This window comes from Rana temporaria, chromosome 8, assembly GCF_905171775.1.
Source record: "Rana temporaria chromosome 8, aRanTem1.1, whole genome shotgun sequence".
Taxonomy (NCBI): Eukaryota; Metazoa; Chordata; class Amphibia; order Anura; family Ranidae; genus Rana; species Rana temporaria.
Window position 1 is genome coordinate 120,484,050 of NC_053496.1, and position 23,832 is coordinate 120,507,881.

Genomic DNA, 23,832 nt, shown 5'->3' on the forward strand with positions numbered 1-23,832 from the left:
TAGTAGGCACAAACAGCCATGCCTGGTGCACTCAAAGCTTCTTTGGTCATTGGCATTGCCTTTTCTCATCTGCTTGTAAGCAAAGACAATAAGAACATGGTAAAGGTGGCTATAGATGGATCACAATTTGGCCAGTCCACCAGGGAGCAGACAAATTTTGATCAGGGTGTGGGTTCCCCCTAATCCAGAGGTTGGTTCATATTGCTGTGACATGCGACTTCCAGTGCGACTTTGCGTTGTGACTTGATGGGACTTCAATTTGACTTTGGTGTTTTGCGACTCTGGCCAATTATAAATGAAGTGTGACACAATTTCTTTTCCTTCTACATGGATTTCCTTTTCACATCCTTGTTTCACTGTTGTATGGTGCATAGCACTCACCCTGGCATGGTGGACAATGTGGTTTGGGAAGTGACGATGCTTTTGGAGAAGATTTTGATCTGCAGGGGTGGGCTGGGCCACAAGTACACAGCAAACAATAGACTGGGAGTGGAGGATAGGGTTAAAAAAAAAACCTCCTGAAGTCGGATCATGTTGCAGCCAAATTCACATTGATGAGCCAAAGCTATGTCTTTCTTGCAACTTTTGTGATTTTATCATTGCAGTCTTTGACACTTAAGTCACACCAAAGATTCAGAGAAGTATTGCAGAAACTTTTTTTTTTTTTTTAAAGATGGAACCTATTGAAATGTGTTTTAACTTGTCATGCAACTTTCAGCGTCTGTTCGCAGACGTGTGAACCCGAGCCTAATCCTCTTCGGTCGAAGAGACATGTTGGAAAATTTTAGGTTGATCAGATCAGCAGCTGCAGCCAATCGGTTTGAGCTGCTGATCAGTGTAATCTGACATTTGTGGCAGTATAGAAAAGTACCTGTTGATCCTGCCAGAAATCCAGTATGCCTGTAAAACTAGCCATACAAGTATAGATTTCTGGTTCTCAGCTTGTGGGCTGATTGAGGGAAATCAAATAAGATTCCTCCTTCCATGCCAAACAGTTTAGACAGAGGATGACCATGCTGCTCCTTCATGGATGCAGTATAGTGAGTGTCTTATTTTCATCCGAAGTAGTAATCGACCAAACACCCCTTGGTTCCCTTCACACCAGAACTTTATTAAAGTGTATGGGACCCGAGCGTGAAACATCACCAAAAGTCCCCATTTTGAAGGCTTTTATGCAGGTCAAAGGGTATGGGGGCCCGGGTACTGCCATGGGGGACATTTTATCAATGCAATTTTTTTTTTCAAAAAGATCGGTACTGACCCATACCAGGCCACATATCCTAAACATGTGGATGGTGCTTTAAGGTGGGGGGGCTTTTGAAATCTGGGAGCCCCCTTTAACAAGGGCTCCCCCAGATCTTGCCCCCTCATGTGAAAGAGTATGGGGGTAAATGTATCTCTACCCATTTACTAAAAAAGTTTAAAATAATTGAAAAAAACCACAATTAATTAAAGAATTCCCCCCCCCCCCCCCATGTAGATCCATCATCAATTTCTATGCCCACCGCCACCGCCGGACCCAATAAAAGGGAAAAAAAGGTTCCACGCACGACAAAGGCTAATTGCTGAATGCCTGCTTTGCTATCTAACCGTTCTTAAATAGGTAAGGGGCGGAGTCACCTGGTGACGCCGCTCCCGTGTGACATCACTGATTGGTGCATGCTGGGTTGGTGACATCACATGGGGCAGGGCCACCAGATGGCCCGGCCCTTTACCTATTTAGGAACTGTCAAACTGTGGAGCAGGCATTCGGCAGTTAGCCTTTGTTTCGGTTTCGGCTTGAGTGGCGTGATTAAAGATGGATCTACATTGGAGGACAATGTGTGCGTGTGTGTTTTTTTTTTTTTTTTAAGCTTTACTCAATTAGTTCTTAGAATGCACTTTGAAGCGCACAATGCATTGTTGGGCGCTCGGAGGGCAAACATTCTGCCGAGCGCCCTGCAAATTCGGGTGTTCGGGAAACGGGCGATGTTCGGGCCGAACTTGTGCTCGGTCCGGACCACTCACCTAACACTAATCCTAGTTATGGAAAAAGGAAAACTTAATGTAGACCCCCCCCCCCATAACTTCATCTGTAATGACTGTTTTGTTCATGATTCAATCAACAGTGTAGCTCTAGTTTTAGGCTGGGTATACACGTTTTTTTTTTTTTTTTCTTTTTTCATTTAACCATCCACAGAAGCGTTGTTGATGCCGGGATCTCCCCCACTGTGCTATTGTGTTCTGACATATAATGCATAAATCCATTAAAAATATTTAAATTATCTGCACAGCTAATGTGCTAAGGAGATAGTTTTACCGCATAATTAAGTACCTGAATATTTTGTGCATACATACTGTTTTATTTATATTTCTGCAGACAGATCAGTGATTGAAAGTACTGTATGTTTGCTTCTAATATCAGATGGGCACTTTCCCCATTTTCATCAAGCTCTGTGTTCCTACCACCATCTAGTTAAACAAGCACCAAGTACTTCCGGTCAGTATGGCAGCTGTGTGCCACAACGGTTATGAGACTGAGAAAAGCTCTGAAAAGACATTGCGTCTTTTTTTTTTTTTTTTTTTTTTTAACAGAGTAATCAGCTGGAAGATTACATTGTAAAAAAATTAGGCACATTTGTTACAATTTAATTGCTATGATTCTAATTAAGTCAGATATTGAGCTGAAAACAGCCCATCTGACATCAGCTAAACAGTGGGAATGTTTTTGGTCTTTTAGCAACCAATACAGGCCTGTAAGCAATATTGTTGCTACTGCTAAAAAAACATTTATAAATATAAAAAAAATTTACAGCTGTTTTAACGACATCAGAGGAGTTTTGTAAAGCTGTTTGAGGCCAAAATGTTCTGAGTACGGAAAAACAAACCAAGAAAAATGCAGTAAAAAAAAGCGCGTTTCTAAGGGAAGCAGTACCACACACAACGTTTTACCAACCTAGTCCAAGTACAGAGATCCACATGGGACAATAAAGCAACTCTGTCCCTAAACTGAACGTGGAAAATAAATAAAAGTGTACCTGGTAAAGAATAGAACTTCTCCTGCTACCTGTGTTGTCAAACCCTTCTCTGATTAGGAGAAAGCAGAGGCGGAAGTCTATCCAGAATTCCTCCACCCACCTTTCTTGTGTTGATGGAGAAATCGGTTTGGCCAAAAAAAAACCTTCTATGGCCAATTTTAGGGCTCTTGGTAGAGTGTGGTGCCCTCTCAAAAACAACCCCCCTTAAGATTGAGAAGGCATTAGATCACCTCTTCTCCGCATGATTTAACCCTATGATGCCACAATTGCATGCATTGGCCAGTGGGACCCACTCCCCAGTGGGACCTTAATGGCAAAAAAACTGACAGGGGTTATAATCCCAGGTTCAGGTTGAACTGGACTTTGTTCAACCTTACTAAGTATGCAACTGTGTAACCCTTCCATATTCTAAAGGGGGGGGGAGTTTTGCCCTTTTAGTTTTACTTTAGGCATCAGAGCTTGCTCACCTTCTTGCCCCTAGCTTGTGATTGGACCGTGAAGTAGCAGCAACAGCCTAATTATTTGTCTCCTGTCAGCATGTTGACCAGTAAGGATGAGCTCAAGCTTGTGGACTTGAGTCCTAACCTGCAGGAGCTATCCTACCAGGAAGCTGTCACTGTAGGCAGCCAATCGTATGTGGCGAAGGCATTCCCCCCCCCCCCCATGTATATAAGGGGCATGTATATGTGGGGCAGGGAATGATTTGGCCACTTATGATAGGCTGTCTGCAGTGACAGCTTTCTGGCTGGGTAGTTCTTGTGGGTTCAGACTTGTTTCTAAACAGACCTGAGCTCATCCCTGCTGGCCAGCACATGTGATTGCAGGACACCGAATTAACCCCAGGTATTGTCCCATCCCTCTCCCCGTCTGTGTGCTGCTGTAATGGGGCTTGCAGAAAGATGAAATAAATCCAGGCGTTTATACTAGTTGTATTTAAAATACATTTGATTTTAAGTATTTGTTTTTAATACATTGCTTTCTTCCTTTATTTTATGTATTATTTGTTTACATATCTGCCTGGGGATCAGCTTTTGCGCAAAAGGCAGACATACCATTAGTTAGTACACTTTGGTTGTCCGGAAACACAAATATTTGTTTTATTTAGGTGAAAAGTAACATAATGTTATGTAAAATGTATCTTTGTCAAAAGTTGGATTTATTTACTAATAAACAGAATTATTATTATTTTTTTTTTGTTTACAAACTTTTTTATTGAAAAAATAGATGGTGGTACAAATCCATAAGAACAATGCAGATACAAAGTGAAGGTTAGCTCATATATGAAAACAAAACTAGTGGATAAATCAGAATATCGTACAAAGGTTACAAATATGATCCAATTTGGCAAACATATTAAAAGACTGTAAACCGTGTAACAGGTTGAAATCAAACAATATCAGAGAAAATATGATAAACTATGGGGACTAGACTGTGTTAAAGAATAGGGGGGAATGCTCAGTCCAGGGGGACCATTTATTATTATTAAAAATGTGCATAGTATTTTGTAGGGTATGGGATATTTTTTCCATTAGGTTTATACTGTTGATTCTGGGTTTGAGTGGGGCTAGGAGGATTGATGGAGATTTCCACTGGGATGCTATTAGCCAGTGTATGGCGACACAAATTGTGTGAATCAGCCTCATTTGGCTAGTGGATAGACTGGTTATTGGGGAAAAAATTATGCAATTATGTATCGTTAAGGTGATTATATTACCTGAGATTTTGGAGGTGAAATTCTCCAATTGTGACCAAATGCCTCTGACTTTGTCACAATGCCAGAAAATGTGGGGGAACGAGCCTAATGTATTGCAATCTCTGAAGCACGAAGGGGAAGATGGAATGGAGTTTGGTTGGTGTATAATACCATCTTGTAAATACTTTTTGGGCTGTTTCTTTGATCGAAATGGATTTAGTGCTTTTGTGTAGGTTATTTATACAGTTATCCCAGGCTACTATGGAGTAGGTGAAGTTTAAGTCTTGTTCCCATTTAATCATATAAGGTAGTTTGTGAGAATCTGTGTTGTTAACTAAGGTGGAATATAGGTCTGAAATGAATCCTCTTTTTCTGGGTGATTTGAGACAAAGGTTCTCAAAATGGGAGGGAGGTTGGGTGTTCGAAGTCTGGAAATGAGTGTCAAAGAATTGCTTTATGAGGAGGAAATTATCATGTTCTGAGTCAGGGATCTGGTATTTTGATTTCAGTGTAGAGAAGGGGACAAAATAAAAAATGCCCAAATGCCTCTGAACTCGAGTTTACCAGCGTCTCGTGTGCATGGGGCCTTATATGTTTTTAACTTCTTGATAAACCTTGGATTGCGAGCATAATTCATTCTGAAATGTGCTTGTAATCCAAAGCCCTCGTATACCGAAGCGCATTTCCCCACAAGAAATAATGGAAACTCGGATGATTTGTTCCACAACCAATTTATTCACATAAAAATGGAGTAAAAAAAAAGAGATAAGAAAGGCAGTTCTCGCTGCCGTGACCTGAGTCCCGGTTCACACTGGTGCGATGCGAGAAACCCTGCGATTCAGTACTGGTGTTCCTGAATCGCACACTGGTTCACACAGACATCTGCGAACAGCTGGAGGTCGATGTAAAGTTAATGACAAAATCGCTTTGTACATCGCAGTGTGAAATCGCACAGAAATCGGATCTCATTGTGGGAATACCCATGCGATTAGATTCCAGTGCAGCCCAAAAAAAGGTTCATGGACCATTTTCTGTGTGAATGTGATACGATTTCATCGACCCAGTTTGTACGGCTGAGTTGGCATCTCAGACATCGCTGCATAGCAATGCGGCGCAAATCACATGATATCTGTGATCGCACAAGTATGAACCCAGACTCAAAATCGGCACGACTTTGCCTGACAAATTTGAAGGAACTTCTGGGAATGCCTGGGTTATCTTCCTGTATTGTCAGGTATAAATCGCATCAGTTAAGAGAAGCATTCGACTTGAAGGCAACTTCCACTAAAGCCTATGGCCACAAGACCATGAAGTAGTACAGGAACCTTTTTCTTAAAGCGGGGGTTCACCCTATAAAAAAAAAAAAAAAAAAAAAATGTTTTCCTCTAGCATAAAATTAGGCATAGTAGCGCGAGCTACAGTATGCCTGTATTTTTTATTTTTTTTTAGCCCCGTACTCACTGTGCAATCGTATATTGAAGATTGCGACTCCCCGCGGGGAATGGGCGTTCCTATCCAGAGGGAAGGTGATTGACGGCCGGCTCTGGCACGTCACGCTTCTCCGGAAATAGCTGAAATAGGACTTGGCTCTTAACGGCGCCTGCGCATAGTCTGTGCGCAGACGCCGTATAGCGCCGTGAAGAGCCGAGACCTACTCCGGCTGTCTTCGGGGAGCGTGACGTGCCAGAGCCAGCCGTCAATCACCTTCTCTCTCCATAGGAACGCCCATTCCCCGCGGGGAGTCGGAATCTTCAATATACGATTGCACAGTGAGTACGGGGCTAAAAAAATAAATACAGGCATACTGTAGCTCGCGCTACTATGCCTAATTTTATGCTAAAATGTTGTTATGGAGGGTGAACCACCACTTTAAATCCGAGCGATTTCAGTAGTGCCAATTAAGAAAGCTCTCGTTGACTAACATGGGATTTCACATGTCATGTGACTTGGGAGTCTCACAAGTTGGATCCCAAGTCGCAGCAGTGTGATCTGAGCCTTATACTCAGTTGTGACGTAATGCTACTCCTTTTGTAAGACCTCGCTCATTTATCAAGTTAAAATTTATTAAAAAAAAAGTGGTAATTTAAAGTAAAACGCTTTCAATCCAAGTTACTCGCAATCCAAGGTTTTACTGTATAGACATATAATGTTACTTGTTGATATGTATTTTTTCCTTATATGTACATGTATTGCGCAGTCTAATGCCAGGTACACACCATGAGAAAATCGCACAAATGTAACCTCTTTCCGCGAGGTCGTTCAGTCGTATAATTATTAGTACATGACTTCCGACATCCCATTTTGGCTGGTCTAGCACAATGAGCCTTCGGATACCACTTTTTATTTATACAGAAAGCATTAATAAAAAATTGGCTGCAAAAAAAAAAAGATCGTTGTGCTGCATATGTGTGTGTGTGTGTGTGTGTGTGTGTGTGTGTGTGTATGTATATATATATATATCTATATATCTATATATATATATATATATATATATATATATATATATCACTGTATGTGTACAGTGGTTCTTATAAACATACACTTGGCATTGGATTTAATTCCATTTTCACTCATTTTCTTCAGAACATTATGACAACAGTTTTCCGTTGCTGTTTGTATTCTGTTGTCATTCTGTTCCTCCTTTTAATTAATATTTAATGAGATATTTTATGTGCAGAAGTCTGATCGCTAAGCTTATTTGTTAAATAATGTGTCTGCAATGGTATAGTTATTACCATTCTGCGCAGTGTCGATTGTCAGCTTTATATGACAGGGATTCCCCATCTTCTTGTCAATTGCTGTCACTTGTACTTAAGTATTGTACAAATGTTTGATTCCCCTGTCGAACTAGCATTGTGTCTCAATTAGCACTGTGGTTCTAGAGACCTGGTATCTTCTAACAATATGTAATGAATGTTGTATGCGTTGGCTCTGTGAGTACAAGTTAACGCTTTTCCTACATACCGTCTAAATTTGTGAAAACGTTGAAGCTGGCATAGAGAAATGTTTTGATCTACTGCGGTGTCAAAATCCCAGTAACTTGTGATATACAATGGACACAAAATAGAGTACAATTGTTTAAAAAATGTCATATAAACCACCATTATACATTTTCATATATGCCCAGATCTGTGCATTTAATGACGGAGACAACATTCTGCCTAATTTAAAGTAAACGGTCTTCATTGGTTATTTAATAAACTACTAGTACAATTGAAAGCCGGCCTTTGCTAACACATACAGTACCATGTGGGATGCCTCAGAAGCTCAAAAACATGGATATTCTCTGAACTATGCAGGTTTGACCCTCTATTTTCGGCCATCACTCTCATGGACTGCCTTCCTGACCACTATCCAGTAGTTTCTGAGTTGGGTATTTGTATAATAGAGTTCCTTAGTGCTGGTTCACACAGGGGCAACCCGACTTACAACGCGACTTTGCAAGGCGACTTTGGCACGACTTGGAGCAACTTACAAGTTGCCTCCAGGACAGGTGACTTTGGCTGTGGCCAATCACAAAATAATCAGTTCTGTGGGAGGGAGGGTTTCGCCCGAGATAACTATTTTATTTTCCTGTAAAGTTGCTTCAGTTAAGACAGTGATCCGACTTTGGAGGCAACTTCCATTGAAATCAATGGGTACAAGTTGCCCAGAAGTCGCCTTGAAGTAGTACAGGAACCTTTTCTGAAGTCAGAGCGACTTCACTAGTGTACATTAAAGACGGCTCTCGTTCACTTCAATTTCTCATGTCGCGCGACTTGGGGGGCGACACAAGTCGGATCCCAATTTGCTGTACTGTGAACCGGCACTTAGGTAATGGCACTTCTGAGATGTTGTGCTAACATACATTGGGTACATGCAGGCATCACTAGGCACTCCCATTTAATTTATGCTAGCAAACGATAAATATAACAAACACTATGTACAGGTTTACTTTTTAAACATTCTATGTCTCCTCTGCCCACAAAGTTTAGAGGAAGAACAAAGGTGATATTCACAGCAACCAGATTACATCTGTAAATTTTCTAATGATGGCCATTTTTTTTTTTTTTTATGTATCCATGTGTTAGCTCTTCTGAAGTGTTTCTTTATCCATCGTGATCTGCAGCCAGTGTTGGATATTTCCCAGCCATCTTCCTACATTCTGCTATAAGATAAGCTTAGATTGGTGACAGTGGAGTAGGGTAGGTAAACTGAAGGGCTTACTGCTCTGCCTCCTCCACCCTTTTTAGCCATTTTAAGATTTAAACCGTGTACACACTTCTAGTAAATTTTTTCGTTCAGCCCCCCCAAAAAAAAAAAAAAAAAAAAACTGACAGCTCAGGTCGGTCCCCTGCTGAGCTTATTGTGTTCTGATAGGGGGACCGCCCCCAGCCAGGACACTCCGGTCGTTTTTTTCAGCCATCGGCTGAGAGCACTGATCAAGAGCCAGTCGGCAGACCCTTTTTCAGTCGTATCCCTTCGACAAAAGCTTTTTTTTGGACCGGCTGCCATACACATTGTCCAAATGGTTGGTAGGTCTCGGGAGCCGGCCAGCAGACCTTTTTCTGTGATGACCCTTCCACAGAAGCTTCTGTTGTACTGGCTGCCATTCACACACTCTAAATGTCAGCCGGTCTTGGGAGCCAGTTGGCAGACCTTTTTTGGTCATCGGCCTTTGGCAGAAGCTTCTGTTGGACCAGCTGCCATACACACGATCTAAATGTCGGTCGGTTTCTATTAAACCAGCCGATGCCACCCAACATTCGGACCATGTGTACTAGGCTTAAGAATTACAGAACTGACATGATCCCATGAACAACACTATAGCGAAAACAACTTTTCCTCGCTATGCACCTGCATTGTCAGTAACCAGGACTCTACTCTTGAATGGAGCTTCTGGCTAACATCCCGATGTGAATAATAAATGTCTACAGGAATAGGTCTCCTGGCACTTTTATATAGATTAGATAAGTGACACACTGAAAGAAAAGGACAGAAACATTTGATGCAAGGTTGTTTTTTTTTAGGAATCCAGTATGAACAGTTGTGTGCTGGAACACAGTATATTAGTTTGATCAGTACCTTCATAAAAATAGAGGAAGGGAAAAAAGGTGATAAAGAAGCAAATCATAAGTTAAAAGCAATATATAGCAAAACCCAGAAGCCTGATAATACAGATTGAATGTAGATAGACAGCATAGAAAGCAGCCGTGTCAAGGTCTGGCATGCACATCCAGTGATGATTTTTCAGGGTAGAAAGTGAATTTAGGCATAGGTGGTGCAAAGCTTTTGTGACTTGAAAACTGGTCCGCACAAGATAACTTTTTAACTGCTGTAGTTTAAAGCCTGCAGCTTTCCTTATGTCCAGAATTTGGAGAATGGCAAAGCACTTGGTTTTTTGAAACATTGTGGCAGGATTCTGTGCCTATTCCTGGGGCACCTACTTTCCTAGGCATTAAGACTTTTTTTTTTAAAGGTATATCCTTGGTCAATTGTGTTGTAAAATCCTGTAACCTGGGCTTCTAAAGTCACAAACTCCTAAACCTTCACGATCAAAATGACTACCTCCCATTCCAGTCTCTCTGGAGTTCAGAAGGAAAATTTTCACTGCTCCTACCAAACTAAATTCTTCTGGAAACGAAAAGCTTGCAGCCTGCTAGCAGGCTTTCAACAAGCATCATTACAGTTTGAAACCTGTTGAAGACCTGCTAGCGCTTCTGTTAAAGTGACAGTGCATCGTAATGATCTGTGTGTTAATATATATTAAGTGAAGCTGAATGTTGTTTAAATTTAAAGTCTAAAGTTTGGATGTCTAATAGGTTTAAACAATGTAATGTTCTAAAGCAATCAATCAAAAATGAACTTTTTAACCCATAGTTTATGCTAGGTAAAACTATCGATTTTTTTTTTTTTCCCCTGCACATTTGACAATGTTTAGACACCCTCCGTTACTTTAACTTTATCAAAGGCATATTCCACCCATTCCTGCTTCTGGTTACTGTATTATATTAATGTCTTCCTCAGGTTAGGGGAGTCTGTGAACAGGAAGAGCTGCCTGTTAATAGCTTGCACTTCCCCTAACATGGTGTCCGCCTCAAAGCCACACAATACAAACTTGAGCCTAAACTTAAATCTCCCTACAGTGTGGGAGCCAGAAGTATGTAATGTAACTACAAAGTGCAGGGGTCAGATGTGTGAAAGATACATAGGTTAAGAGTCAGAAGTATATACAGCCCAGTACACCGAGCCCCCTTTGCTTCTTGTCACCATCGGCTTCATATGCTAAGCAGAACTGCACTACTTGTGCATACACATGCATATACTCTGCCTACACATGCATACAAGGTGCATGCAACATATGTACATACTGCATACACTTGCATATAATACAACATACATGTATATATGAACATGCATAGGCACGCGCAATCAAATGCCTCGATTTTTCTGGCATCTTCAGTTCCCTGCATCTCTGCTCCTGCCAGTAAAAAGAGCTTGGGAGCAGCAGAAACACTTATGCTTCCACTGATGGGGGGCACCCTCTGCTTCAGCTACTTTGCTCCTGCATAGCTCCTTTTCCTCCCTCCTCTCCTGGCAACTGATAAATGCAGCATGCATGCCCGATAAATGCAGCATGCAGTAACATTATGCAGGCTTCTCTTTGTTTACATCTCCAGGATAGAAATTCTGGTAATGACTTGGCAACTGGAGCTTAATTCCAGTAGGTTCCCAGGTATGAAAATTCAGTTTAGTTCAGTTAGGTAAAATAATACAAATGTTTACATGTGTAAGTGTTTGCTGTCATGACATGTTTAGTAAAATAGGACTTTCCTGCCTGTCCTAACTGTGCAATTCTACTCAACATCTCTGTAAGGCCTCTTTCACACGGGCGGCTGTCCTGCCGCTGTTTAAAAGAATGTTTTGTTATTTTGAATTTCTAAGACTTCAGGCACCGCCATCACTTGCAGTTGTACATTGCGATTAGCAGCAATTTACATGCGACTGCGTTTAGCTGCGGTGGAACATTCTTGCTATTTCTGATGTGCTTCCTGTTTTTTTTTTTCTTGTTGCCGCTGCTATCTGCAGGTGAAATGGTACTCTGCGATTACCTGCGGTTATGTACAGATAACTGCGATAAATCGCACAAAACCATGTAATCAAACCGTCGAGTGTGAATGGGACCATAGGAAAGCATTGTCTGAGTTTAGGTGCGGTAGATAACGTCATCTATCTGCAGCTAAAATTTGAAATCTATCCGCCCGTGTGAAAGGGGCCTTGGCCTTAATGTACAACGGAACCTCTCCTGAGCAATTTTACTTGACAGAAAGTTACCGACCTTTAAAAATGTCCGTTTAGCCACATTTACATGCCACGTTTTAGAAGCGCTTTTTTTTATTTTTCAAATGGTCAAAATTTAGGAACGCCTGTAAACGGAATATGGCTAAACGCGAGTTACTGCGTCGTTTACAAGCTATTACAGACATTTGCCATTTCAAATGCCTCTGGACATCCGTCCTGATCGCTTTTATTTATTTTTTGCTCTGTAAAAAATGCTTCTAATCTCAACTGCCTAGAAACGACTATAAATGACCCTGTGTACATGCACTGATGAGATAACACAGGAGAGTTCAGGGGCAGCTGAAATAAACACCCAACTGCTCCTAAATGTCCGTTTACCAGCAGCAGTGCACATGAAGCCTAAGAGCTCTTTCACACTGGCGGCCCGTTCAGGTCCGCCTGCCAGTTTTTTTGGCGGACCTGAGCAGGCGCTCCGTGCTGATGGAGCCGCGGATGTCAGCGGTGACATGCCCGCTGACATCCGATCCGCCAAAGTGTGACGGAGGAAAAACCTACTTTTCCATCTGTCTGGCGAATCGGGTGATCCCATAAGGGGGAGCGGAGAAAAGACAGGGCGGTCCCGGCTCAGCGGGGATCAACGGAGCGATCCCCGCTGAGCAAGCAGAGGTGCAAGGGACGGATCATTACTGATCCGCCCCATGTGAAAGAGGCGCTTTTCGTACTATTAATCTTTGCGCATTTTCAAAGATGAGGATAAATTCTTGATGTGCCTCAACTGCGTAATGCAGTGTTTCTCAACTCCAGTCCTCGGGGCGCACCAACAGGTCATGTTTTCAGGATTTCCCTCAGATCAAACTGCTGTGGTAATTACTAAGGCAGTGAAACTGATAAAATCACCTGTGCACAATAATGGAAAGCCTGAAAACATGACCTGTTGGTGCGCCCCGAGGACTGGAGTTGAGAAACACTGGCGTAATGTAAGAAATGCCTATGTCACGCTCTTGGAACTTTTCATGAAATACAGATTTGTTTATTGACACTGTAAAGGTACTCTTGGTATATCCTATTCTCTAGAAACAGAAATGGTAAAGGACCTAAATGTCGGAAATACAATTTAAAAAATGAGCCAAAAAATACTGATATTTTATTGCATTAATTTATCCGTCATGATACTGTCATTGATAACCATATTGCTAGCAGGGCCACCTTGTTGCTGTTTAAAGGTACTTCACACTTTGCAATGCCACACTCTGCCAGCAGAACACCCAAGAGTTAATCTCTGTCTCTCCCCCTCATTTATTCAGCTGTTTTTCAATGCACCATTGCCTCAAGCCCTTGAGTCCTTTCATCAAGGCTCTTGCCATTCTGTGATCTGCAGAGCTGTATATCAAGCTACTATTAAACGCAGGCTGGTTAGTGTTTGGAACCTGGCAGTGCTCCTTCCCTCTCCAAGAAAGAGTGGGGGCTGCAGACACACAGAACAATGCATCACCTAACAGATGCCATCTTGTACTCACCTGGGTCTAGTAAGATGATGCCTATTATTTCTTTGCCTTTTTTTTTTTGCCCTTTTTGAGTGGCCTCATAGTGTATTTGTATTTATATGTTCCAGGCTATGACTGCAAGGTAGGGGAGGAGAGAATCTTTGGCTTAAAAAAATTAAATCGTCCAATTGCTATTTGCAGTTTTTTTGGAGGACAGTTGCATCTTTTACATGGACATTCTCTGCCTCCCCTGTTGGTATGATGAGTAGCAGTGACTTGTTATAGAGAACAGTGACGTCACTGGCTCTCCTATCAATATGATGAGTAGCAGTGACTTGTTATAGAGAACAGTGACGTCACTGGCTCTCCTATCAATATGATGAGTAGCAGTGACTTGTCATAGAGAACAGGAGAGCCAGTGACCTCACTATCAGTATGATGAGTAGCAGTGACTTGTCATAGAGAACAGGAGAGCCAGTGACCTCACTATCAGTATGATGAGTAGCAGTGACTTGTCATAGAGAACAGGAGAGCCAGTGACATCACTATCAGTATGATGAGTAGCAGTGACTTGTCATAGAGAACAGGAGAGCCAGTGACATCACTATCGGTATGATGAGTAGCAGTGACTTGTCATAGAGAACAGGAGAGCCAGTGACATCACTATCGGTATGATGAGTAGCAGTGACTTGTCATAGAGAACAGGAGAGCCAGTGACATCACTATCGGTATGATGAGTAGCAGTGACTTGTCATAGAGAACAGGAGAGCCAGTGACATCACTATCGGTATGATGAGTAGCAGTGACTTGTCATAGAGAACAGTGACGTCACTGGCTCTCCTATCAATATGATGAGTAGCAGTGACTTGTGAACAAAACCCAGTGCATTCACTGCCTCTTGTGTCAGTCGGTTCATGCGTAGCAGTTACTTGTCCGTATGATTAAACATTAGGTTTATATGGCTTTCCTGACCATACAGTAAAGTTATACTTGGTAACTGCTGTTACTTTATAGTATTCCCGCAAACCACTGTCACTCCCATCTTGATCTTTATAAGCATTACTCCCTAAATGTTTTATTTGCCTGTTATTCTTCCTAGTTTCTTGGGATTCAAATGCAAATTATATGAAACCATCATGAATTCTCGATTTGAAATTGATCTGATTTTCTATTGTAAATTCTGCTACCTTATTTATTTTTCCTCTCTATTTTTGGGCAAGATCAATTTTCTTATGTTGACATCTGAGCAAGCATGTATTCGGAGGTTGTTTTTTGCAAAATGGCTTTGGCTGCTGTTGCAGATTTGTTTTTGGAAGCTCATTTTCTGAAATGCGTTTTCTCACATTAACTTTACAATTTAAAATGGCAACTTTAAGCAAACTGCTAAATTCACAGTGAAATACTGTACATTTACATGACTGGTTTTCCTAGCAAAGGGTTCAGCCACACTGCATAGCTTATTGTACAAATAACTTGGTAGTGTGATGATGCCAATTCAAGGTCCAGTCAGGCAGAGAGGTAACGCAAGAAGCCAACAAAGCTGAATCGGCTGATCACCTGTTTGTGCGGTATGACATAGATGTGTAAAACACAAGATTGGTTAAATAGAATTTAAAATAATTACTAGGTAAAGCAATTCACATGTATGATTCTGGTGTCCTGATCCCAGGACCTGCTTGAGTACCAGCACAGGATGAGGTGAGAGTACTGCACAAGAGGGGATTACTGACTCTTATAGGGCTTAGGTTAAGGACTTGTTCACCCTGCACAAAAATGTGCTTCCTTTTGCAGATGTATGCGGGTGCCATAAATGAATGGTGCCCCCCACCATCTTGCAAACACGTGCCCACCAAAACGCATGGTACTACAAAAAAAGCACACACTTTGGCACGCCTCCTGGAGTTGGGGGTGGTTAAAGTCTCATTCACAATAGCGGTTCTGCACTTGACTTTTCAAAACCCAGGAGAAGTAATCTTGAAAGTATACACAAATTTGAAGCATTCCCAGATCACTTTCCTAGATATAACTTCTTTGACGCAAGTTTATCCTTGTTTGGTCACATTTAGTTGCATGCTCCCTTCATGCATATAAACAATTGTAAATGAGGCCTTCAGCAATGCTTTATCCTGGCCTAGGCCAACAAGGCCCAGGCCTAGGGCAGCACTTTGCAGGGGGGCAGCACGGAAAGAGTCCCTGGAGGCTTGCGCTACACTATATTAGTGTAGTGCCAGTCTTATGGGGCGGACTGGGCTGGGAGGCAAATTAGTCTAGCGCCCCCATAAAGCGGCCGCACTGCTTCGGCTGGCATTTCGCAACTGTGGGGGGGCGCTGCTTCTAATTTTTGACTGTCCTATCATCCTGGACTACAAACCTTTTTTTCACTGTGCTATATGTTTTCTTCTGCATCATTGGCATGGTTATATCTTCTTAGTCCTCTCAATAAAATTATCTGAAATTTGTGCTTAAAATGGAACTATAGGCAACACTTTTTTATTTTTTTTATTTTGGATAGCGTAAGGGAGGGTTATAGCCTCTGTCAGTTTATTTTTTTTTATCACCCCTGTCCCATTGCAGAGATTTCCCTTCACTTCACTTCACGCCCATAGCCAAACAGGAAGTGAGAGGAAATCTATGCAAATTAAGGGAATCCATTGCCCCCCCCCCCAGGCCCTCAGAACTAGTGTCCCCACTCAAAAATGTCAGTGCGGGTCTTAAACAGCAAGGGGTGTGGCCTTGACAGGAAGGGGTGGGTCATATCTAAATTAGGGAGTGCACAAGTTTAGTCAGGCCTAGGGCAGCACAAAACCTAAATACACTACTGGCCTTCAGGGAGACTCGCTTTCATTTATCCTTGGAACCAAAAGCTCCACACCAAAAATTACCAGCACCAGAGCTTAATATGTCTTTTCAGCTGGATAGGCTTATATCTTCAGGTGATTGGACACTGGCAAGCTTTCGAAGGCACACCCCCCTAGGTACATGTGCAGAATCCTGTGTCTCAAAGTCTGGTTTCAACGTATGAGGCATCTCTTAACAGACAGCTGGAAATGCCTGTTAAGAGATGCCTCATAGGTAGTATACCCTCCTAAGGAGGGAGTCTCTTTGTGAAGCACTGGAAAAAATTTCAAAGATATCATGAAAAGCAAATGTTGTTCTTCCACGGTAGACTGTTCCAAAATCCCCTTTTTTCAGGAGCCGCTACCTCCTCAAAACGCAGAGCACTTTAACCCTCTACCTAGGCTTCAGATTGTAAACCCACATTCAGATCTTCTTTTCAGTGCAAGATTTGGCCAGCAAAGCCCATCAAGTCTTCCCCAAAGCCCTGTTCCCAAGAAAGGGGCGCCCTCACTTCCAAGAGTCTGTTACAGTTTGCATATGTCTGGGTCACAGACATCTCAGGGAAGAGTTGTGCCATTTTCGCGAAGACAGGTTTAAAGGTTTATATTCAAACTTGTTCATGCTACCATAACCAAGTTGAACCTAAACTCCCAAAACAAATAAATTCAAATTCCCAAATTCCACATGGAATCTGCTGCTAGATCAGTTATTTTCTCTTTTTTGAGAAGAGGGGAAAACTTTGTAGACAGCCAAGGTGCCTACCTGCATATTCCCCTTTAACTCCACCTGATTAGCGTTTTTTTCAAACTTTGCAGTGAGGCCCCATACACACGATAGAATTTATCCGCAGATACGGTTCAGCGGACCGTATCCGCGGATAAATCCTCTCTAAGATTTCAGAGGATTTCAATGCGATGGCGTGTACACACCATCGCATTGAAATCCGCGCTGAAATCCTCTGCCGATGACGTGTCGCGCCGTCGCCGCTATTATGACGCGGCGACGGGCGCGACACTGTCATATAAGGAATTCCACGCATGCGTCTATTCATTACGGCGCGTGCGGGGAATCCCTTTGGACGGATGGATCCGGTAAGTCTGTACAGACGAGCGGATCCATCCGTTGGAATGGATTCCAGCAGATAGATATTCTGTGCATGTCGACAAATATTTATCTGCTGGAAATCCATTCCAGGGGAGATTTATCTGCGGATAGATATCCGACGGAGTGTACACACCATAGGATCTATCCGCAGAAACCCATTTGATGGGATTTATCTGCGGATAGATTCTATGGTGTGTATGGGGCCTAAGAGACCGTCACTTTCAATTTGTTGCGCTGCTTTTTGGCCTATCCTCTGAGTATTCACAAAGGCTCTCGCACCTCTTCTTGAGACATTCAGATTGCAGGTTATCTAGACAACCTAAGCGCTTTCTCTGACTTGTTCATTCTCTGACTTGTTCATTCTCTGACTTGTTCATTCTCTGACTTGTTCATTCTCTGACTTGTTCATTCTCTGACTTGTTCATTCTCTGACTTGTTCATTCTCTGACTTGTTCATTCTCTGACTTGTTCATTTTCTGACTTGTTCATTCCCCACAGAACATATTTTCTCAACCTACCCATGCTCCTGTCTGGCCTGGTAAGGAATGCCCCAGCTTGGTGGACCTTTAGCCCAAACTTAACAATGGGGAAGGTGTTCCTTCCATATCACAGGAAAGCGTTTAATGACAGATGTCAGTCTTTTTAGACTAGGGAGGCGTGTTCCTATCTGTCACTTCAATGAGCATGCTTCTACAAGGGCATCCAATCAGATGGTGCCATAGCTATGGACTACATCAGTCACCAAGGAGGCACCAAGAGTTGTGCAGCCTTGAATAAAGCAAGCCAGATTATCTCATTGACAGAGAAAAACTGTCCTGCAATCTCTGCATCTAGAAGTGGACAACTGGAAGGTAGATTACCTTAGCCGTCAGTCTGGACCAAGGAGAAATTGGCCTTTACCACAACATATTAAACCTAATATCTTAGGGGCACACTGGAGGGTGGACATCGGGATCTCCAGATTCAACAAGGCACCTCCCATTTCAGGTCAGGATCAAGGATCCTCTAGCACTAACATTGGACGAAGCTCCCTGGTCTCAATCCAGGCTATGCCTTCTCTCCAGTGCAAATTCTGCCTTATCTGTTTCACAACATAAAACAAGAGAAGAAACTTGTGATTCCCATTGCACCAAACTGACCCTGAAGAACCTGGTAAATGGACCTACTCCGACAACTAGGCGATGACCCCTGACCTCAACAGGCTAGACCTGTTGTTTCGGAGACCCACTATTACTTCCTGCTTCTAAGTCACTACTTTTAATGGCATGGCTGTTGAAGCCCAGGTTTAGGACAGAGGGGTCACTGAGTCTGGCTTAAAGACCAAACACCGCTCAGGGATGGATCATGCGGAATCGTGCAGTCTAAAGGGATGCTATAGACTGCATGTTTCACCTGAGAGGTGTTTGGTCTTTCAGCAGCTGCAGTGGGAAGGCATGTGAGTGAGAACAGCAGCAGGTTTGGAAGCACTTTTTATTAATGGGAGTGCATTTGCATTTTATTTTATTTTGTATCCATTTATCATTGAGCACTGCGTATTCTCCTTTGTAACACTTATTCATGTATAAATTGTGTTTTATGGACATATAAGCACATTTTATATGCATTCAGTTTTTTTTATTTTGTGGTAAGTGGTTATTTTGCAACATTGACAGTTTTTGATAATATTGATACTTTGTGTATTTGTACATTTTGATCACACTATTACATTGCTCATCGATTTGTTAACACGCGGAGTCGCTCGCGTTCATTTCACATTAATGACATTAGGTTTGCCATACTAAGCACAGCACCTTTTTTTATATACAATTTTCAGTTTGCACCATTTGTGCTAGCAGCTAATTGTATTGTTCCTGTAGTGTAACCCACATTTTATATACTGTATGTATTCACTCTAAAATAGGTTTTGGCCTTGTCCTTTTCGCTTTCAAAAATCTCTGGCCTTGTTCTTTGCTGTCAAAACATTTTCAAGCTATATTGATTTGATTCTCCCTATAGCACCCTGTGCTTCCTTGGAAGCATGGTTATGCGCAACACTGTAATTGTGGCCTTGCCGTGTACCTAGGACATGGCGTGACCCTGATATTGGTAAAGAGCCGGCTCTTAACTTATGTGAACGGCTATGTTCAATCGCAGCTGGTCACGTGTAAACAAGGAAGTACCGTTTATCGGCTCACGTTGACCGAGTATGTGGAGAGGAGAGCCGATCAGCAGCATCTCCTGACAGGGGAGACCTGTACAGGTAATCTGGGCACTGATGATCAGTGCCCTGGATACAGTACATTCCCAGCAGTGCCCATTAGTGATGCCAGTCAGTGCTGCCTTTCAGTGCCACCTATCGGAGTGGCGTATTAGTGCTGCCTCATCAATGCACATCAAGGAAGGAGAAAAATTACTTCTTTACAAAATTTACTGACAGAAACTAAAAGACTTTTTGATTAGCAGCACCAAAAGAAAGCTCTATTTTGTGTGTTGCATGACTGTGCAATTGTCATTCAAAGTGTTACAGTGATGCAAAAATACGAAGGAAATTTGGACAGCCGCACTCCAAAAATGTTCTTTTAATTAAAATCGATCACAAAATGAACATGCCACAGCAAAAAAATTGGAACAAAAGCGAACGTTTCACACTGTAGCTTCAGTGCTTAGTCATAGCTAGTACTAGCACCCATGGTTTGGTTCCAGTGAGGAGGTTCTTTGAAGACTACTGAGCGGTCATTTTCTCTCTCTAAAGTGTGACAGTGCTGAAAGCTAAAACCTGGGCAGGAAGGGGGTAAAAGTGCCCAGTAGGCAAGTCATTAAAGTTCTTGTAGGGGCATTCTACAGTTCAGTCTGTTGACCCTTGTTGTTTTTGGGCCTGTTGGCACAGTTTTTTGCCTAGTTGTGTCCCACCCTTTCATTCACAGCTTGTTAGCCTCTAAAGTCTATAAATATTATTATCGTATGATTTAAAGCGACACAAAACAATATCTTTTTATTTTTAAAATAAATTCATACACTGCTTAAAGGGGTTGTAGCCGTAAGCTTTGCTTTTTTTTCTTTTATTTAACCTTAAAGGGTCACTAAAGGAATTTTTTTTTTTTTAGCTAAATAGCTTCCTTTACCTTACTGCAGTACTGGTTTCATGTCCTCATTGTTTGTTTTTGCTTTGAAGTTGCTGTAATTCTGCTCTGATCTCCACACTTCCTGCTTGTCTGTTTCCTTATAACCACAGTACTGGGAGCTTTCTCACGGTGGTCTAAGCTGTCATTACTGTGTGTCTAAAACTTCCCAGAACCATTTTTAAAATTTTAAAAACAAAACACTGCCCTGGATTTGTTTGTTTTTGTTCTGTGTGTCTCTCTACTTCACAGAAACATGAAGCCAGTTTAAAAGTGAAAGTGAAACTAGAGGAACATTATATGATTGATTTTTATCTACTTTTAATCATTTTTAAAAGGAATCCGTTAACTTTTATGTCTCTATACCCTGTAAACAGTCATTTCAGCAAAAAAATGTTTTTCCTTTAGTGACCCTTTAATGCATTCTCTTTATTAGGGTAACCCCCCCAAATATTTACCTAAGCCCGACCTTGATCCAGCACATCTGCAGCAGTGTTGCTTTTCTCTCCCCTCTCTCACAGAAGGCTTGGTAACAGTGGGAGCCATCGGCTCCTGCTGCTGTCAATCAAACCCTGTGAGCAGGGTCATGGCTGAGCAGCTGCTTATGTGGGCACTCAGAAGTGAAGGAGTCAAGATCGCTGTCTGGGGACCCCAGAAGAGGTGGATCAGGGTTGCCCCGTGAAAAACCATTGAGCAGAGCAGGCAAATATGACATGTTTGCTATTTTAGAAAAACAAATAAACCTTTACAATCACTATAAAGGTCCTGTTTTTTGTGCCTTATAGTGATGTCCTCTGTGAGCTCCCTCCCTTTGGAATGGGCAGTGTGCGTTAGTTGTGTCCATATGGACTGTTTTATGCACACTACACATCAGCTAGTCCCTGGTTCATCTTGAGTTACATTCCTACATACAATGGTACCATGTAGAACAGTTGTTGCCATCCTCTAACATAAAGTCCGATAACAGCAGCAAAATCAAAGAAATAGACTTGCCTGTAAACTCCATACCTTGGAATACAGTACAGGGCTTCTATTCCTGGGTTACTCTGCACTGCTTGCTATACGAGTGCTCACATGGACTCACAAGTAGGGTAGGGTTATAGGGAGGATGCTCAGGAAATGTGTCCTCAAAAGCTTGCCAGTGTCCAATCACCTGAAGCTCTAACCCAGGAACTATGAATATTCAGCCTATACTGTACTTCAAAATATGGAATTTACAGGCAAGTCAAAATTCCTTGTTCAGAATAATATTTTCTCGGATGGCAGGATGAAAGGACCTGAGCCTACTTGTTGTGCCTCCTGCACACAGGCACTTGAGGCTGTACAATGTAAATTGTGGGCATATTTTCACACCCAAAGAGTCACAGCTGCTGCATACAGTCACTCATAGTAATGAATGGCTGTACCTAATCTGCTAGCTATACGCGGGTAAACGTGTGCACAGGTGTAAATCCCTGAACACAGCTTGTGTGCCTTGAAGGATTTATGACCATGTGTGAGTTTACGCAATGATGACTTATCACTGTTGTACAGCCATTCTTTACTATGGGCCAATGTATGCTGCAACTGTATCTCTCGAGTGGGGAAATATGTTCACGTGCCTGGGGTCTTAAAAAATATATACATATAGGTTTCCTTCACTGCTTTAGTAGTATATTGGTGTGGTTGGCCCAAAAACATTCCTTTTTGAGGTTTTAAATGTCACATTTAGAGGAAATTGGTAAAGAAATTGCTGACTTTTAAGATGCACATTATTGCATAAAATAAAGGCTTTCACCCTTCCTGAACTCTTCCAATTCTCTCAGACTTCTGCAACCTTCTACTTCTAAAGCTGTGACTTTGTAGACATTGCTGTTCACCTTGCTCTTTCTTCAGGTTTCACAGATCAGGAGTAAAGTGGCATTTTTTTTGTTGCCGTTTTAGTTGCTACATTTGCCAAGAAAATATATCATTTTTTTCCCTCCCACCCAGTGCATAGAATTGTGATTCATGCCTGCAGTGGCCCATTGTTGTTTATTTATTTTTAATACTTTCCCCGGCATGCAACATAATAGCTGAGCTGCATGGTGGAAGTGGAGCAGGCATTAATGATTGATAAAAGCAGAGAGCTGTTAAAAAAATCCTGTTTAATGCTGATGAATAATTTAATGCACTCTGTATGTTTTTAAGAAATGATGTCCCTTTTCTAGCTCTTGTCTTGAGAAGAACAAGCTTCTGAAGGCAAAAATCTTTGTGTTTTTAGTACTCTTTGCTCATGAACGGCTTTGTAAACTCTGCTGCTTAGGGCTAAGGGTTAATAAAATACATTAATGAGTTGAGCTCTTCGTTGGCTTGTTTAAAAGGGCAACGTGCAGTAACTCCTAGTAACCAGCAAACCATTCTTTTACATTGACTGTTCTAAACTGACAGAGATATTGTGAACTATTGCTCTTCATTTTAATTATACGTTCTACTACAATACTAAAGAAGACATGTCACGGATGGGTTAATGATCATGCATCTATCTATCTATCTATCTATCTATCTATCTATCTATCTATCTATCTATCTATCTATCTATCTATCTATCTATCTTTATGCAAATGCTCTGTGGGGCTCTGAAAACAAAATAACATATCGATGATAAAGTGGGTGTCTGGGCCCCCAGCAATAGGGTGTAGTTATGGACATTTGGAGGGTCATAGCAAATCTGCTGAATTGGGGGCTGTCCCAAAATCCACCAAGCCTTACGGATGCCCTGACATTGGTCACATGAAAGACTTCTGGATGGGAAGCCTCCTGGGATGCACAAGCTGAGTGTTTCAGGAGGCTTTGCTTTGGTGAGAAACGTAGGATGTGCTCCATTAGAAAATGTATCCCCCCCCCCCCCAAAAAAAAATTGTACTATCCCGAAGGGGGGATTAAGTAAACATGTAGGTAGGAGTTAGGCCTGCTTTAAGTATAATATGCAAAAAAAAAAAAAAAGATTATCAATGTTGTCTTGTGTAGCCCATAATGAAGTAATCTTATCTGAAATTCAAAAGAAAAACATTATACAAAACAGATTACATATGTGTCCAATGTTCTTATTGTGGTTTGATGGCTTCCTCCTTGATGTCTCAGGTTGATTTTAGATTCTCAGTTGTGTCAATGTCATATAAAACACCTAGTGCCATTTTTAGGACGTGTTTCTAAATCCATTGTTGCCAGCTCTGCATTTTCTCACAGTATTCTGACCTCCATGTTCTTGATGCATTAATAATAAATTATGATACTTAGGCCAAAAAAAAGTGTATGTGTGTGTGTTTGAGTGGGAACCAGGCACCATTTGTCTTGAA

At 41.8% G+C, this 23,832-nt stretch overlaps 1 protein-coding gene across 9 annotated transcripts in view; it reads left to right on the forward strand.

Moving 5' to 3' along the window:
• The window catches only part of ZMIZ1 (zinc finger MIZ-type containing 1), a 423,333-nt gene that overhangs the window by 106,591 nt on the left and 292,910 nt on the right, over positions 1-23,832 (forward strand). The gene's annotated exons all lie outside the window — the stretch shown is intronic.